Raw genomic sequence first — 18,951 nt, 5'->3', positions numbered from 1 at the left:
TTTGCAGATTGAAAGGGTACATTACATCAAGGCTAACACACACAAAAGATCATATTCATGCTCACCTTGGCAAAATTCCTATAATAAAAGTATAAATAGGGAAGTATTATAGGTTTCTAGATATATAGAAAACATTGCTTAAGAGTCAGAAATAGGTAAGCAAACCAGTTATATCTCTCAAAACTACCACATTAAATAATCTCTCATACCTTTTTTTTCCCTTTTTCCCTTAGTGATACACCTTTAGAGCATTCTTTCTACCTTCTCCTATTAGGGTTTATTTGACTTTCAACTGACTGCACATGTATAACTTGGAGTTTTCCTTCACTGTGATTCTAAATACTTCACCTTACTTTTGTTTTGAACCATCAGCTCACTACATCTCTTTCTTATCAACTTATTTTGTTGGATCAAGTCCCACAACCTCCCTCAGAAGAAGAGTGTGTGAAAATAATATAGCTTTTAAAAACCTTAATTATGTTCTAGCAAAATATTAAAAAATTAATTTCATGTTACCACAAGTGGGGCTAAAGAGAAAATATTAAGAATATATCAGCCAGTGGTTCCTTGAGGATTTGCCTATAACTATATTTCTGGTGAGGATATCATGATGACAGAAGTGAATAATTTTCTACCTCTCTTGCTGTCTCTTACAATTTCAACTAAAAAGAATTACTTGAAATGGATAACTTTTCAAATGGATGATATTTCCAGTGGATTATGATTTATTAGTATATATATACTTGTTTTCAGCTTGTTTTTTACTCTTGCAAAACTGCTTTGAAGACTTTCTTTATTTTACCTAACTTCTTTCAAGTAAGACTGTATTAGATTACATTATGCTGTAGATGGAACGTTTGTACCACTTCCAGGATTCTTATGCTGAAATCCTAAGCCTCAAGGTGATGGTCTGGGAGGTGGAGCCCTTGGTAAGTGATTTGAGGGCAGAATCTTCATGGAATGGATTAGCGCCCTTTTGAAAGAAACCCTGACAAGTTTCCTTTCCCCATTAACCCTGTCAAGATACAGCAAAAAGACGGCTGTCCACGAATGAGAAATCAAGATCTCACCAGATACCAAATTTGTTGATGCCTTAATCTTGGATTTCCCAGCCTCTAACTGTGGTAAATAAATGTCTGCTATGTATAAGTCACCCAATCTGTGGTTTTCTGTTATAGCAGCCTGAACAGATAAAGACTTGTTAGTTTTGAAAGAAAAAATAGTGATTTCTCTTACTTGAAGTACTTGAGAAGAATGCTTTCATTACTAGTTGAACTTGGGTTCAAACATGTTACATTTTTGGCCAATGAGATATTAGTAGGTATGACACTAACAGGGCTTTTAATGTGTTTGCATGCTTGGGTGTATCATGTTACTCATCTATGACCTCTAGGAAAGCTGTAACTGAGTAGGCCTTGTCCTTCAACCTTGGCATCAGGAGGAATTCAGGAGGAACACTTTGAAGCAGAAACTCCTAAACTCAACTACAGAGCCATGAGGAAAACAAATATCTGTTGCTAGAAGGTAAAAGATTTTATTTTTTACTTATCTTTTCTTATGCAATAAAAACTGATAGAAAAATTGACAATAGAACTAGGGGGACTAAATGTGTAAAAATAACTTAGAATATATGGTTCTTGGAATTTGGACCAAATTCTTGAGGTCAGAAAATAAATTGCTATATTTCTAAGTTTGATACTAGAGGTAGGAAATATAGAGATTTATTTTCTTTAGTGCTAAATAATTTGGTGAAATTTTCTTATGATCTTTTAAAATGTAAAAAAAAGAAAAAGAAAATAAACAGCATTCCTGATGTTTCTTCAATGCAGGATTTGGAGACTTTGAGTCAAATGTTGAAATAAGAAGCTGATTGATGCAGCTGTATCTCACAATTTATTATAAGATAGAGATAAGATCAAGCTTCCCCTGTCACTCAGTGGTAAAGAATCTGACTGCAATGCAGGAGACACAAGAGATGCAGATCAGGAAGATCCCCTGGAGGAGGACATGCCAACCCACTCCAGAATTCTTACTTGGAGAATCCCAGGGACAGAGGAGCCTGGTGGGCTACAGTTCATAGAGTTGCAAAGAGTCAGACACAACTAACCAAATGGAACAGCAGCAGCAGCAGAGATAAGGTCACAAAAAGTATTTGCCAGTTTGCAAACAAAATCTGGAGCAAATATGGCAAAACCATAACTTACAGATTTTGAAAAGAAATCTTATTTCCACCATGTAAAATGTAAGTGCTATTCAATATATTAAAGACAAACCCTAATTAGATGTGTTGCTCAAATACTTTCAGTTTCCATTTCTGAAAAGAATTGGTGTCTTTTAAGCTGTATAAAAGTATTTGAGGGAAAATGTGGTCTCACTGCATCCTGATTTGCTCACAGGAACTGCAATTTAGTCTAGATGCATAAATAATTGACAGTGAGACTCTTGGCACATGGAATTGACTGGAATTTAAGACTTAAACAACCAAAATATTTATGAAAATTATATAGTCAAAAGTTCTGTCAGCCAGATTGCAAGAAAAGTGAAATTATTCAAATTATAAGAAGTCTGGTGGGAGGGTGTGTGCTCAGTGGTGTCCAACTCTTTTCGACCCCATGGACTGTAATTCACCAGGCTTCTCTGTCTAGGGAATTTTCTAGGCAAGACTACTGGAGGGGTTCGCTATTTCCTATTCCAGAGGATCCTTCTGATCCAGGGATTTAACTCACATCTCTGGCATCTCCTACATTGACAGGTGGATTCTTTATCACTGGACCACATGTAAAGTCATAAGAAGTCTTTCTGTTCCATGCCTACCAAGTCACTTCAGTCACTTCTTGCAACCCCAGGGACTATAGCCCACCAGGCTCCTGTCTCATGGGATTCTCTGGGCAAGAATACTGGAATGGGTTGCCATGCCCTCCTCTAGGGGGATATTCCCAACCCAGGGATCAAACCCTCATCTCTCCTATCTCTTACATCTGGTGCATTGACAGGCGATTCTTTACCATGAGCACCATCTGGAAAGCCCCTCAATTAGTCTATCAGCCCCAAATTTCCAAAGATGGGAATTGGGAGGAGAGAACCTCTCAAACTCCCAAAAGGTATATTCTTTAATTTTTTAATTATTTTATTCATTTTTATTGGAGGATAATTGCTTTACAATATTGTGGTGGCCTCTACCACACATCAACACACACACACACACACACACACACACACACACATATATTCTGGAAAATTGATCAAAAATAAAAATGAAACTTTAACAGAGAATCCAGCCAGGCACTCTGGTACAACTTAGAGGGGAGGAATGGGGGTCGAAGGAAGCTTGTCCTCTACCTCTTGAGGCTCCTTCCACCACATTCTACCCCTCTAGGTCATCACAGAATGCCAAGGCTGGGTTCTCTGTTAAAGCTATTTTTAACCAATTTTCCAGAATTATTTAGGTCTATATTGCAGAAAGAATTTTCCAGAGGGCAGAGACAACAGCTGTGGTAACAAAACTTATGCCTAGTGAGGTTTTTCCCAAAGGAATATTTCAGAGTAGGAATACCTTGTTACATTTGTCTTCAGGACCAAAGACTTCTATGTGCCTTGAAGGGCTACCTGCTCTCCAATATTGAAAGAAGGTAATACTTGGTTATTTTTTGTTTATTTGTTTGTTTGTTTTGGTTTAGAGGATTCCAGAAACAGCAGAACAGCATCAATAGTTCATATTTTAAGAACCTGAACTTCAAACCTGATACCCTGATTTTGGCAAACATTTTATATTCTTATATTTTGTATGCCAGAAAAACTTGAAGAAGACAGATCATGAGAATTTGAATAGTATTTTAATTATTTTTTCTGCTTCCTTTTGTGGAATATACTCTCTAAACTTTGTCTTTGGGCTCAGTCATATAATCTGTTTTGACTAATGAACACATTAATAAGTATTAAACAAACAAGGACTTACAATTGCATGACATGTTCTCTGTACTCCCATCATTTTTGTGAAAATAGGTTTTCCTGAATATGTGCTTCCCTGTCAGTTAAAACCCTAGAATGAACATTTTAGCAGATCATTTTAGTAGCAGAACATTTTAGTGGATCTCTGGACTCGAAAGATGTACAATAACCACTACAGCCTGAGGCAAAGTGAGACATTTCAAAATCAGTGATCAAAAGTAAAAATTATTATTAATTAAATAAATGTTATAGCTAAGAAAATTAAGTATACAAATATCTTAAAAATTAGTTATGTGGTAAAATGGTATAATGAGCTCTTTTTTTTTTTTTTTTCATGAATATACCTAAATCAAATAGTGTAAAATTGTTCCCATTAATATGCTCAAAAGTTTGGGTTTTTAGAAAAAGACCTTAAAAACATTCCAACCATTTAAAAGTTCCAAAAAATCATCATCATAATGAAATCAGTGTAAAGGGAATAGATACATTGTTCAATGAGAGTGTAATCCAGACATGAACCATACAAACATAGACAATTGACTCTTGACAAACTAGAAGTTTGGGAGGGTGTATTTTTAATACTGAAGCAGTTTCTATAGGTAATTCTAAATCCACTCTTTGGATCATGCCCATTCTTTCCTTAAAATTGGTTTTTCATAATAATATTTATTTAACTTTAAATAAATCTTTATTTAACTTATGGACTGAACTGTGTGTCTTACCAAAACTACCTAAAATGTAATTTTTATGAAAAAATTGAAATACTTATATCATTCATATATATATTAATGTACTTCTTGGTTTTGCATATATACTGAAGTATCTTGGGAATCTCTCATTTTATTCTCCTTGCTGGGTTCACCACAAGGTCCTTGAAACACCCTGGTTTGACATAAACACCTTCATTATCAGATCCATTGCTTCTGAAGGTTGGGCACCAGAGTTGCCTCTTTCCCTTTCAGGACAGTCTGACAAGTCTTCTCTTCTGGGTTAAAATTGAAGCATTCTCGGCAACACAGAAAATGGTCAGCGCAGCTTATCTGTTAATAAATGAGTCTTGTTTCTGTCAGGGGAGTGTGTAATTTCTTTGGTTCTATCTCATCACAACAAAAATTTGAAGCGACGGATGTTAAAACCCTCAAGACAGACCATGTCTCAGCTCTTGGACAGATAAGTGTTACAGCTCAGTTTTATTTAGAAAATAAAGGGAAATATATCCTTGAGGCACAAGGGCATGTCAACCCAAAAGAAGAGAAGAGTGAGAGCACGTGTGCAAGAGAGAGGAAACCCCCAGCCCTTTGGCTCCTTTAATCCTATGTAAGTTGGGCTAGCCAGGTGTGCTGTTTGTTCTATCTGAGGTCCTCACTCTGATCCTCAGACTTTCCTTTGCTCTATTTTCGGGGTTTTTCCCTTCCTTGTCTTTTAGCCACTGCCATTCTGGACTCCTTTTCCGTATTATAACTACCTAACATTTCTAAAACCAGAAGTAGCTTTGCATATCTGTATTTTTTTCTGAATAGATGGAAATCTAAGACATAATCTAATTTTTATATTTGAGGGGATATTTCAGTTAATCCATGGTACTGGATTTCCAAAAATATTCATTCAGTAAAGAAGCCATTTATTTTTATGAAATCTTACTAAATGTCAAGTAATGAAATGCTGCTTTCTGGATTTTTTATATGAATAAGATCATTATTTACTGGAGAAGTGTGATGTTCTTTCAGATGATACAATGATCAATATATTATAGCCACAAATTAAAATGTGTTAAATCCTAGAGTCAAAATGGAGATGTATTACTTTCCTGGTGGGCAAAAGCAAACGACTTCTGTGTAGTCTGGGGAAAGGAAATGAGGAAAGAGAGAATTTCCACATTGATAGTTGATTAAAAACAAACAAACAAACAAGTTTTACAACTATTTGTAAAATAATTGCTTAAAATTTGATCTGTGTTTGACTGCCTCAAGTAAGGAGACAATCTAGAGATGAATAGCTGAAATTGAAGTCATTTCTTGCTTAACCTTAATCCGCTTATATACTGCAAGGTCACTCTCTCTTGAGCATTAGGTTAGTAAGTGAAATAAAGGAGCTGGAATGGTAACCACCTACAATAGTTAACTAGTAATCGAACAAAAGGGCATATTCAGATGCAGTGTTTTACCTGTTCTAAAACAACAAACCTATTGTTTCTCTTGAGTCTAAATCACATTGGGTGGTGTTGTGGACTTGTACAGTTTTGATTGCTGTTTGCTAATCTCATGCACACATTTGTGATCAGAGGGCCCCAGATGGAATGGTTTATCTCCTGTCTCATCCACACATTTCATTCTCCTGCTGGCTCCAGGGCACGTTGTCATGGTTAGTTAGAAGAACAAATTGGGTTAAAGAGCCAGTCCTATTGTTCAGCCGTTTTCCCAGCCTCAGCTTGCATTCCGTTTGCTAGCCTGTGCTGCTGTGCTAAGTCTCTTCAGTCGTGTCTGACTCTGTGACCCTTAGGACTGTAGCTCACTAGATTCCTCTGTCCTTGGCATTCTCCAAACAAGAATACTAGAGTGGGTTCAATACCCTCCTCCAGGGGGTCTTCCTGAACCAGAGACTGAACCTGCATCTCTTATGTCTCCTGCTCTGGCAGATGTGTTCTATACCTCTTGTGGCACCTGGAAAGCCCATTTGCTAGCATATCATTTGTCAAAGCATTACCTGTGTGGAACAGAGTGTGCTGCTCCCAATGCAGCCATTGATGAAATCCACCTGCTGCTATTACTCCTATGCTTTTGAAAGTTCATTATATTACTAGCATTTTTGTATTTATCACAGATGTGTTTTTGACTTTGGTTTACAAATTTGATGGAATGTAGGGATACAGAAATTTCCATTTTCCATTTCTCCCTAAATGACTCTCATTCTTTGATTCATAGAGCCATTATGAGGATAAGACAAAAGACATTTGTATTTTAATTCTGGCTCATGAATTTGGGAAATGGCATGAGTATGAATTTATCTCACTGGACCCATTGTAAGATAGAATTAGGTCAAAATGCCAGTTTCCACCTAAATTCTATAAGCCTTAACTCTAACTGGTAGATCACAGACACATCCTATATTCCAGGAATTGGTTCAGAGTCAGTATTCAATAATTCCTAACAGAGCTGAACAGTTCTGTTTCCAAGCTCACAGTTCCCCTTTTCCCCATTCCAAATGCTGGGAGGAAGATACTGCAAAGACCTGTGTTGTTACTGCAAAATTCTTCAAGTTTGCCAGATATGCTTTATTCCAGGGGATTTCGGGTTATCATCTGAGTCATATCTCGGAATTGAGTAAAAGCTCCTGACATTTTACACTCTCGCTAACTGTATCAGTTCCTCTGAATCCCTGCTTCAATCTCTTTCTCTTGCATTTCTATTGCCAGGCTGTGATTTCTCCCCTTTACTCCAACTCTCAAGATTTATATATTCACCTTTTACTCTATAACTTGACTTAGATTTCCTGTATGTGCCTTGAAACATTGGTGAATTTCAATTACATGCCCCATTAAAAAGTGAATGAGAAATAATACCGTTGAATTCCAGCTTCTGAAGCAGGCTTAAGATCAGATGCATTGTGTTAATTTGGAATTTCCTGTAATTGAAATATTGGACCCATTTATGACATGATGATGATATTCTTTTGTATTTTCAAAATAGTAGTTTTTTTTTCATGTCTTTATTATAAAAAATTGTCACATAGAAAAATTGAAATAAAAATTTGATAAACTTGGTATTTTCACTTGTTTTCTCTCTAATCCACGGTCTCACCCTCATTTAGAAAATGAACCATCAATCGGTTTTCAGTTCAAAACTAGGATTCATACTTGATTCCTTTGCTTCTTTATATTTGATCTCTGCTCCCTCTATGAACTCTTGTCTTGATCCTCCAAATATAAGTCCTGGCCCAATTAACCCTCAAGAACTCTGAAACCAGTTTTAAGTATAGTAGTCTTTCACTTGGACTATTGAAATAACCTCTGACTAGTCTTCCTACTTTCACACTAGATTCCTTCACACTGTCAGAAATATTTTTGATACATAAATGCAAAATATATCACTATTCATAAGCCTAGAAAAAAATTAAACTCCTTGTCTTTCCAATTCTGGTTCTAAATGATTTAAATACTGCATAACTGACCTCATGTTCATCCTCTTTACCTTGTTCCTTCCACTCTAGAACAGTGGCCTGAATTCAAAGAAAAGAATCAGGACCCCTTAGTTCAATTCCTAGCTCTGTTTCCTACCTTGCTGTGTAAACTTGAGTATGCTGGTCAATCTAAAAAAAAAAAAGTTTTTGTTCTTACAAAATGAAGACATTTTAGCAGATTGTTTCTATGGCCTATGTATAAGGAATGAGCAGATTTTTTCTTTTTCTTTTTTCAGTTTATAAATGTAAAGATGTATCAAGAAAGCCCTCATTTTCTTGAAAAAAAGAAATAAAGGGCAAATTGCTTTTGTTTCCTTTTTTCTTTTTTGTAGAATTTCTACCTTTGTGTAATCCATCAGTAATCAGAATAAATGACCTTCAACTAGGTACAGGGTTTTATCTGCATTATTTATCACACATATTTACTATGTGTCTGGTCTGTATTCTTCTTTTGGGTTGGCAGGTAGGTGCAAGTCTAATATATGATGATCACCCAAAATGATTCCATGGAAATAAGACATTTTAACTAGGCATGGAATCCTGATGAAAATTTTTGCAAAGCTAAGATCTGGATGGAAATTTTCACTTCCACACATTTTTCATTCAGTCTCTTCTTTTCCCTTCCTTCTTTTCTCTCTCTGTCTTCCAACTTCAATTCCAAACTCTATTCTCAAATCCTCTCACCCATTTATACTGCCTTACACTGGGTATATTAAAATATAACAATATTTAACAACCAAAATTACTCTCTAAAGCCTCATATTTATATTTTTGTTTAGGCTTCTTAAGCACATTTTTATTCTTTGTTTTACTTATTGTTGACTAATGTTTACTTCAGTATTTGACTGTCAATTAAACTTCCTGATTAGTTCATCATGCTGATTAGGGATAATCTCTTTCCAATATTCTCTCATGTAAACACAGAGTAACAGTTCTATTTTCCAATTTGCTTATTTACTGAAGTCTTATTTAAGATAAACTCCATGTTCTTATTTCATATTATGCTACTGAATTAGTTAACTCTTCAAACAAAAGTTAAGTTTTAACTTATTCTATTTTTGGGAAAGCTAATAAGACACACAGAACAACTGCTTACATATGAGTGAGTTATTTTTAAGCTGCTTGATGTACTACTTTTGTACAGTAAAATGTCTATGGAGAATGTACATACATATTCAGTTTTAAAAAAGAAAAAAAAATGAATGAGTTTAATGTAGAAAACCAAGCTCATTACAAAATTTATGTCCCATAATTGCACAATGATTAACTTGGGCTGTTTAACTGCTTTGTTATATTTACCTTGGCAAAGCCTGCTAGATATTGATTAAAGGCAAATATGTTTTTCTTATTGGCACATGGCTAGACTGTGTTACCTATTATCCTTTGCTTTTAGGTGAATAACCAGCTACATGATCTGCAGAAGCCAATAAAGAATGTATGTGCACAGCCCCTAATTCTAAAATATATATATATATATATATATATATATATATATATAAAATTTTAAAATAGAAAGAGCAGGATATTAAACCAAATATGGTCCATTGTAAGCATGGAGACCTAAGCAACTGCATAGGTCATATGACTGTGAAGCAAGTCTTGTGGCCATCTGTGCTTAAATTATTTTTAGGGGGATATAAGCCAAGGTGGTACGTGTATTACTTGGTTCTGAACTTCAAACCCTGGACATCCTAACTCTAACTCTAATAACCATAACCCTAATCCATGTGCTTCATCTGACATTATAATCAAATAGTGTATCTGTTCTTGAGCAGAGAACATTCTATTTGTTGTCTTTGTGCTGCCTTTTTCATGTAATTTCTTTTGCATTGAATGTCAGCTCCCCTTTCCTATAACATGGAACTTCTATTCTTACTTCAAGACCTTTTTCAAATGTCATGTCCTTTGAAAACTCCAGCTCATCAGACAGTCTCTCACTATTCTTTCTCCACAGCATGATATATAGGCCTCTTATAAAACACTGCTTACTTGAAATTACAATTACATTTGTCTTCTGGACTACGAGCTCTCAATATACTGAGTATCATTCTTATTAACTTTTATATCCCCTTGACCCAGCACATAAATATGAAATGTTTAACAGCTGTACTATAGCTGGATTATTGTATAAATAAGTAGCAAGTATAAAGTCATTTGATATCATCTTCTGCTTTCTTTAATATCTCAAATGTAAAACACTAGAGATAAGTTCTTTCTTCCCACTCCCAAAATGTCCATTTGTTGCATTCTAGGATAATTTGCAGAACATTTAATTCTTTAAACAGCTTTATTTTATAGTGCTTTATTAAGTAGGAAGCTGAGAAGACAATTATGTTTTTATGGTAAGGTTAAGGAAGAAAAATAATAATGCATTAAGTACTTTTCAAGTCCAATAAATCCTGGCATAAACTACATCTAACAGTCAATTTTAATAGAAGTTCATTTAATGCACTGATATTTCATTCACGTAAACAATGAGCATGGGCAATTATAAAATGTTGAATTTGTGAGTTCAGCATGTGAGAATATTCAATTATACAGTGTATAATAGACCATACCTCTTATACTCCCTTTATGGCAGGAATATTTTCAAGCAAGTGATTAAAAATAACTGATAGAAACATATTTATGTTGGAAATCACTTGAATTTAACACTCATGGGCCTTCTACATTTTATGTGCTGTTGTAAAAATGTACAACTTGATGTGTCATTTTGACATTAACTATAGTTCAGAACAAGATAACATACATGTCAGAAGATAATACAAAGCAGCAGAAAGAACAAGACTGTAGGGTTATAGATACTGTGTTTGCTTTTTTTCCCTGACAATTTGTAGTTGGCTTATGACTTAAACTTCAGCCTTCTGATCTATAACTCACGTAGGCTGTGTCTCACAATTTCTGAGAGAAATTTGAAAATCATATACCATCAAAATGGGAATAAATTTCAAGATAAATGTATGTATGCCTTTTTTTTTTCTTTTTCCTTTAGGAAGACATTCGTATATTTAAGATTTTTAAAATAGAAATTTCAGTCATACAAAAAGAATAGGTTGTGTTCTTTAAAATTTTTTAGAGACTAGATTTTTCTGTTTTTTCATTACTAGTTTTATTACCAAAAGTGATTTTATCTTTTAAATGTTAGCAACCTAGATGCCCATCAGCAGATGAATGGATGAGGAAGCTGTGGTACATATACACCATGGACTATTGCTCAGCCATTAAAAAGAACTCATTTGAATCAGTTCTAATGATATGGATGAAACTGGAGCCCATTATACAGAGTGAAGTAAGCCAGAAAGATAAAGACCAATACAGTATACTAGCATATATATATTGAATTTAGAAAGATGGTAATAATAACCCTATATGCAAAACAGAAAAAGAGACACAGATGTACAGACCAGACTTTTGGACTCTGTGGGAGAAGGCAAGGGTGGGATGTTTCGAGAGAACAACATTGAAACATGTATATTATGTAGGGTGAAACAGATCACCAGCCCAGGCTGGATGCGTGAGACAAATGCTCGGGCCTGGTACACTGGGAAGACCCAGGGGTATTGGGTAGAGAGGGAGGTGGGAGAGGGGATCAGGATGGGGAATACATGTAAATCCATGGCTGATTCATGTCAATGTATGACAAAAACCACCACAATATTGTAAAGTAATTATCCTCCAACAAATAAAAATAAATGGAAAAAAATTTATTAACATCCATTAAAATCAAGATTATTCAGATATAACAGAAACCAGTTAGCTGTTGACAAAATTCAGATTGCTTTCCTTCTGAACTCAGCTGAACTCCTTTCCTCGGTCTTCCTTGCAGTTAATGGTGGAGATACCATAGAACTATAGCCAATGGCTGTAAGCAAAATTTATCCACCAATTTCAGGAATGACAACTTAAAATCTATTTTTTTTCTCCAGTTGCCAGAGAGTGAACTAGCTTGGAATGACACATCCTTGTTATCCTAAATCCACCACTGCCCTGCCATCACCAATCATCTTTCTACCTAAGAGATAAGGACATTTTCCTGGTGGCTCAGATGGTAAAGTGTCTGCCTACAGTGTGGCAGACCAGGGTTCAGTCCCTGGGTTGCGAAGATCTCCTGGAGAAGGAAATGGCAATCCACTCCAGTACTCTTGCCTGGAAAATCCCATGGATGGAGGAGCCTGGTAGACTACAGTCCGTGGGGTCACAAAGAGTCGGACACGACTGAGCGACTTCACTTTCACTTTCAACAAGATATCAAGTTTTATTAATAACAAAATCCCCTTACCTAACTCACAGTGACTCACTTGAAAGAAAAACTTGTAGATCCATGTATTTATGATGTAAAGTTGTACCATCTTTTATGTTTTGCATAAGCAGAATTATTTAATATTTTTCACTTTTATTCTTTATGAAATTATATTGTATTTTATCATCTTTTAGTGTAGATTATTAAATGCCTTTTATTGAGCAGAAAACTATAACAAACATATCATTTATATTATGTCACATGACTTATTCATATATGTATTACATGTTTTAAATTATCAAAAACATTATTTTCCCAAAATTTCAATGTATGTGAAGTGTGCTTTAGAAAAGACATTTTCTTTCATTTTTATTTCATTCTGTATTTTTAGTTTCTTAAAAATATGTTACTATGTCATTTTTACCTTCTGTTTTGTTATTATTGTACATTATCTTCCCAGGTTGTGCTAGTGGTAAAGAACAATGCAGGAGACATGACAGATGTGGGTTCAATCCCTGTGTTGGGAAGATCCCCTGTAGAAGGAAATGGCAACTCACTCCAGGATTCTTAACTGGAGAATCTCATGGAGAGAGGAGCCTAATGGGTTACAGTCAATTGGGTTACAAAGAGTTGGACACAACTGAAGTGACTTAGCACAGCACAGCACATTGTTTTTGCAGTTTTAATGTTTATTTGTAACATGTGTTTGCTTGAAGATTTGAATATAAAGTTACAGTAGGAAAGCATCACAAGACAAACTTATATAACATATTTTGCATACTTATGGAACATAAAATAAATGTTTTCTATCACCTTTTGTAGCTTTTATTGAAAGAATATGGCTCTGACAATTTGAAACATGTTTTTTTACAAATTTTTGTAATACAAATAAAAGCTTGGGGATGTTTATTAAAAACTAAATCCTAGAAGACAACCCTGCCTATGTGATTCTTTCCCTAGTGCCTAAGAATTAGTAAGTTAAAAAAGTAATTTAAGAATTAAGTTCAAGAGAGAGGAGATAAATGTATACCTATTGTTGTTTCATATTGATATTTAGCAGAAAACAATAAAATTCTGTAAAAAAAATTAAAAAAAAACTATCCTCAATTAAAAATATTTTGTTATGCTGAAATATATTTCTTTATTTTAAAAATTGATTGTTACTACATTGAAAACACTAAAAATCACTTAAAATGATGCCAGTTCAGTGGATGAAGAATAATAGTTTCAAAAATGGTGTGTGATAATTAGACATCAAAAAGCAAAAACCTCAAATGCAACTTTATGAATTATAAAAATATTAACTCAAAATACATCACAGGCTAAAATGCAAAATAATCAAACATTTAGAGAAAGGAAAAAAAAAAAATAGGGAAAAGTCTTCAGGATCTAGGTCCAGGCAGTGTTCTTAGACTTGACACCACGATCAAAATAAAATAGAGCTCATCAAAACTAAAAGCATTTGCTTTGTGAAATACTCATCTTAGAGAAGGAAAAGATAAGTGGTACATTGGGAATACATATTTGCACACCATACACCAGAAAAAGGATTAATATCTGGACTGTGAAAAGAAATTTCAAAGCTTAGTAGTAAAAGCAGCAAGCAATACATTAAGTGGAAAAGAAAATATATGAACATACATTTTACCAAACTGGATTTATAGATTGCAAACAACTATATGAAAAGATATTCAACCTCATTAACCACCAGAAAATATAAATTGAAGCCACAGTGAGCTTCCAATACACACCTGTAACAATGACTACAATAAAAATAATAGCCACAACAAATGCTGGTAAAGATGTGAAGAAGCTGGTTTTCTCACACTTCGCTGGTAGGAATTTGAAATGATAAAAAGGTAAATCAGAAAATATTCACAAACAGTGCAACTGACAAAGGATTAGTCTCCAAAATTTATGAATAGCTCATGTGTCTCATTATCAAAAACAAACAAAAAACAACACAATCAAAGTATGGACAGAAGGCCCAAACAGACATTTCTCCAAAGAAGACATACAGATGGCCAAGAGGTATATCAAGATGCTCAACATCACTATTAGACAAATGTAAGTCAAAACTGCAATGAGGTATCACCTCACACCAGTCAGCATGACTGTTATGAAAAGTTCATAAAACAATAAAAGCCAGAGAAGGTGTCAAGGAAATGAAACTCTCTTACACTTTTGATGGGATTGTAAATTGGTATAGTCACTATGGAGAGCAGCATGGAGGTTCTTTAAGAAACTAAAATTAGAGCTATCATATGATCCAACAATCATGCTTCTGGGCATATATCAGGAGAAAAATATGGTGGAAAAAAATACATGCACACTTGTGTTCCTTGGAATATGGTTCACAATAGCCAAGACACAGGAGCAATGCAAATGTCTACTGGCAGATGAATGGATAAAAAAGATATACATATATACAATGGAATACTACTCAACCATTAAAAAGAATGAAATAATGTCATTTGTAGTAAAATGGATGGACATGAAGATTGTCATACTAAGTGAAGTAAGTCAAACAGAGAATGACAGATATTATATGATATTGATTATATGTACAATCTAAAAAATTACAAATTAACTTATCTATAAAATAGAAACAGACTCATAGAGAATAAATTTATGGTTATCAGGGTGGGGAAGAGTGATAGATTGGGAGTTTGAGATTGACATGTACAAACTGCTATGCTTAAAATTAATAACCAACAAGGACCTATTGTAAAATAAAATAAAAAGTGATTCTCAGAATATGCATAAAAAAGAAAAAGGAAATGGTACACTCTGGACAACAGTTTGAGAATTTGTTACAAAACTAAATATACAACAACCATAAAACCTAGGAATTGCATTCTTGGGCATTTATTCTAGAGAAATGAAACTTATTTTCACATAAAAATCTATACAGAGATATTCATAGCACTAATAATCCAGATGTCCTTCAAGAAATGAAAGTATAACTATACCATGGTATAGGTATCCATGAACAACTCAGGAATAAAAACCACACATTCTTGATACACAAGATGCCTTGGGAAAATTCAGTTGATGTAATCCATCACAAATGTGTATGTATGAATGCTTTAATTTTTACTTCCTTATATATTATTTCTTTCATGACATGATCATTTTTAAACATAAAATTTCTATAGTATTGCTCCTGGTTTTATTCTCTAGAATGCAAACATGTTGTTACTATTAAAAAATTACACATTTAACTATTAATATATTTCAAATTATCTGTTATATGTTTACATATTACATATATTTTAATATAATATTATATATAACACATATATGGGCTTCCCAGGTGGCTCAGTGGTAAAGAATCTGCCTGCCAATGCAGGACATGCAGATACAATCACTGAGTAGGGAAGATCCCCTGTAGAAAGAAATGGCAACCTGCTCCAGTATTTTTGCCTGGGAAATCCCATGGACAGAGGAATCTGTTGACCTACAACCCATGGGATTCCAAAAGAGTCAGACACTACTTAGTGACTAAATAAAAAATTACACATATATTGTTATTGTTGTTCAGTCACTCAGTTGTGTTTGATTCTTTGCAATCCCATGGACTGCAGCCCACCAGACTTCCCTATTCTTCACTCTCTCCTAGAGTTTCCTTAAACTCATGTCCAGTGAATTGGTGATGCCACACAACCACCTCATCCTCTGTCATCGCCTTCTCCTCCTGCCCTCAATCTTTTCCAGTATCAGAGTCTTTTCCAGTGAATTAGCTCTTTGCACCAGGTGGCCAAAATATTGGAGCTTCACATTCAGCATCAGTCCTTCCATTGAATACTCAGGGTTGATTTCCTTTAGTATTGTCTGGTTTGATCTCCTTGCTGTACAAGGTACTCTCAAAAGTTTACCTGTATAGTAATTAAGATAATATAAATTTAAATTATAGACCCAGGGATTGAACCTGGGTCTCTTTCCTGCATTGCAAGTGGATTATGTACCACTGAGCCACTGAGAAACCCTATTTCTGCATATTCTAGACCCAAAGTTTCTCATGAAGTATTTATAAAGAAATCCATCCTTAACACAAATTCCACAGACACACAGTGAAATTGTAATATTATAATAAAGAGGTGGAGGAAGCTAATTAATTCTTCCCCAAATAGTGATCACTCTGCAAATCCCAAATTTGAATGCTGATAAACTATTTTTTTGACACTACTAGCTAACACTTTAAGGAATTCCCAGGTGGTGTGTGTGGTAAAGAACCCACCTGTCAATGCAGAATACATAAGAGATGTAGATTCGATCCCTGGGTCAGGAAGATTCCCTGGAGTAGGACATGGCAACCCACTCCAGTATTCTTACCTGGAGAATCCCATGGACAGAAAGCCTTTTGGATCACAGTCCATAGGGTCTCAAAGAGTCAGACACAACTGAAGTGACTTAGCATGTATGCAGTTAATACTCTAAATTTCTAGGAGAAAAATATAGCACTTGGGCTAAGTTTAAAGTGTTTCCCTTTTGATCTTCTTTCATATAGTATTGGTGGGGGAAGTATCCCAAAGCAATCTAAAAATTCAATTCAATCCTTATCAATGGCATTTTTCACAGAATTATAATAAAAAATTTCACAGTGGCTATAAAAATGCAAAAGACACTAAATAGCCAAAGGGACATTAAGAAAGAAAAATGAGGCTGGAGGAATCACATTCCCAGACTTCAGACCATACTACAAAGCTGCAGTAATTAAAACAGTATGCTACTGGCACAAAAAACAGAAAATAGATTGATAGAACAGGCTGGAAAGTCCAGAGATACACCCATGCACCTATGGTCACTTAATCTATGATAAAAGAAATAAGAATATACAATGAAAAGACAGTCTCTTCAATAACTGGTACTGGGAAAATTGAACAGATTACAGGTAAAATAATGAAATTAGAACACTCCTTAACATACACAAAAATAAACTCAAAATAGATTAAAGACATTAATATAAAGTCAGATTCTACAAAACTCTTAGAAGAAAGCATTGGCTGAACACTTTGACATAAATCACAGGATGATTATTTTTTATCTACTTCCTAGAATAATGAAAATTAAAATAAAGATAAACAATGGAATCTAATTACACTTAAAAATTTTTGCACAGCAAAAAAAAGTTTTAGACAAAGCAAAAAGACAAACCTTAGAAAGGAGACAAATATTTGAAGTGTAGCAATTAACAAGGGATTAATCTCCAAAATATACAAACAGCCCATGAAGCTCAATGTCAAAAAAAGAAAAAATCTAAACCAAAAATGGGTAAACATACATTTCTCCAAAGAAGATATATAGATAATTTAAAAGTATATGAAAAGGTGCTTAACATCAGTCATTATTAGAGAAATGCAAATCAAAAAATACAATGAGATACCACCTCACACCAGTCAGAATGGCCATCATCAAAATGTCTACAAACAATAAATGCTGTAGAGGGTGTGAAGAAAAGGGAACACTCTTGCGTTGCTGGTGGGAATGTAAGCTGATACAGCCAGTATTGAAGATGGTATGGAGAATCCTTAAAAATCTAGAAATAAAACCACCATATGATCCAGCAGTCCCACTCCTAGGCATATACCCTGAGGAAACCAACATTGAAAAAGACACATGCATCCCAATGTTCACTGCAGCAGTATTTATAATAGCTAGAACATGGAAACAACCTAGATGTCCATCGACAGATGAATGGATAAAGAAGTTGTACTACATATAAACAATGTAATACTACTCAGCCATAAAAAGGAGCACATTTGATTCTGTTCTCATGAGGTGGACGAACCTAGAGTCTATTACACAGACAGAAGTAAGACAGAAAAAGACATAAATATTGTATACTGATATATATGGAATCTAAAAAGATGGCCTTAATGAATTTATTTTCAGGGCAGCAGTGGAGAAACAGACACAGAGAACAGACCTCTGGATATGGGGGTGGAGAGGAGGGAGAAGGGGAGATCATTGAGAGAGTAACATAGAAATTTAGAATACCATATGTAAAATAGATAGCCAATGGGAATTTACCATATGACTCAGGAAACTCAAACAGGGATGGTGTGAAAGCTTGAAGGGTGGAATGGGGAGGGAGACGAGAGGAAGTTTTGGGAGGGAGGGGACATGGCTGTACCTATGGCTGACTCTTGTTGATGTATGACAGAAAACCACAAAATTTTGTAAAGCAATTATCCTTCAATTTAAAATTAAAAAAGAAATCCACATACAATAAATGCTGGAGAGGGTATAGGGTGGATGGAATCCTCCTACATTGTTAATGGGAATGTAAATTGGCATAGTCACTATGGAGAGCAGTATGAAGGTTCCTTAAAAAACTAAAAATAGAACTACCATATGGCACAGAAATTCCTCTTCTAGGTGTATACCCAGGGAAAAACATAATTCAAAAAGATACATGCAGCACCATGTTCATTGCAGCATTTGCAGAAACCAGGATATAGAAGCACCCTTAATGTTAATTGACCGAGGACTAGATAAAGAAGATGTGGTACATATAAACAATGTATGTATGTACTATATTACTCTGCCATAAAAATAATGAAATAATGTCATTTGCAGCAGCA

This window comes from Odocoileus virginianus, chromosome 8 (genome assembly GCF_023699985.2).
Source record: "Odocoileus virginianus isolate 20LAN1187 ecotype Illinois chromosome 8, Ovbor_1.2, whole genome shotgun sequence".
NCBI lineage: Eukaryota > Metazoa > Chordata > Mammalia > Artiodactyla > Cervidae > Odocoileus > Odocoileus virginianus.
Note: the sequence above shows the minus strand (reverse complement) of the source record.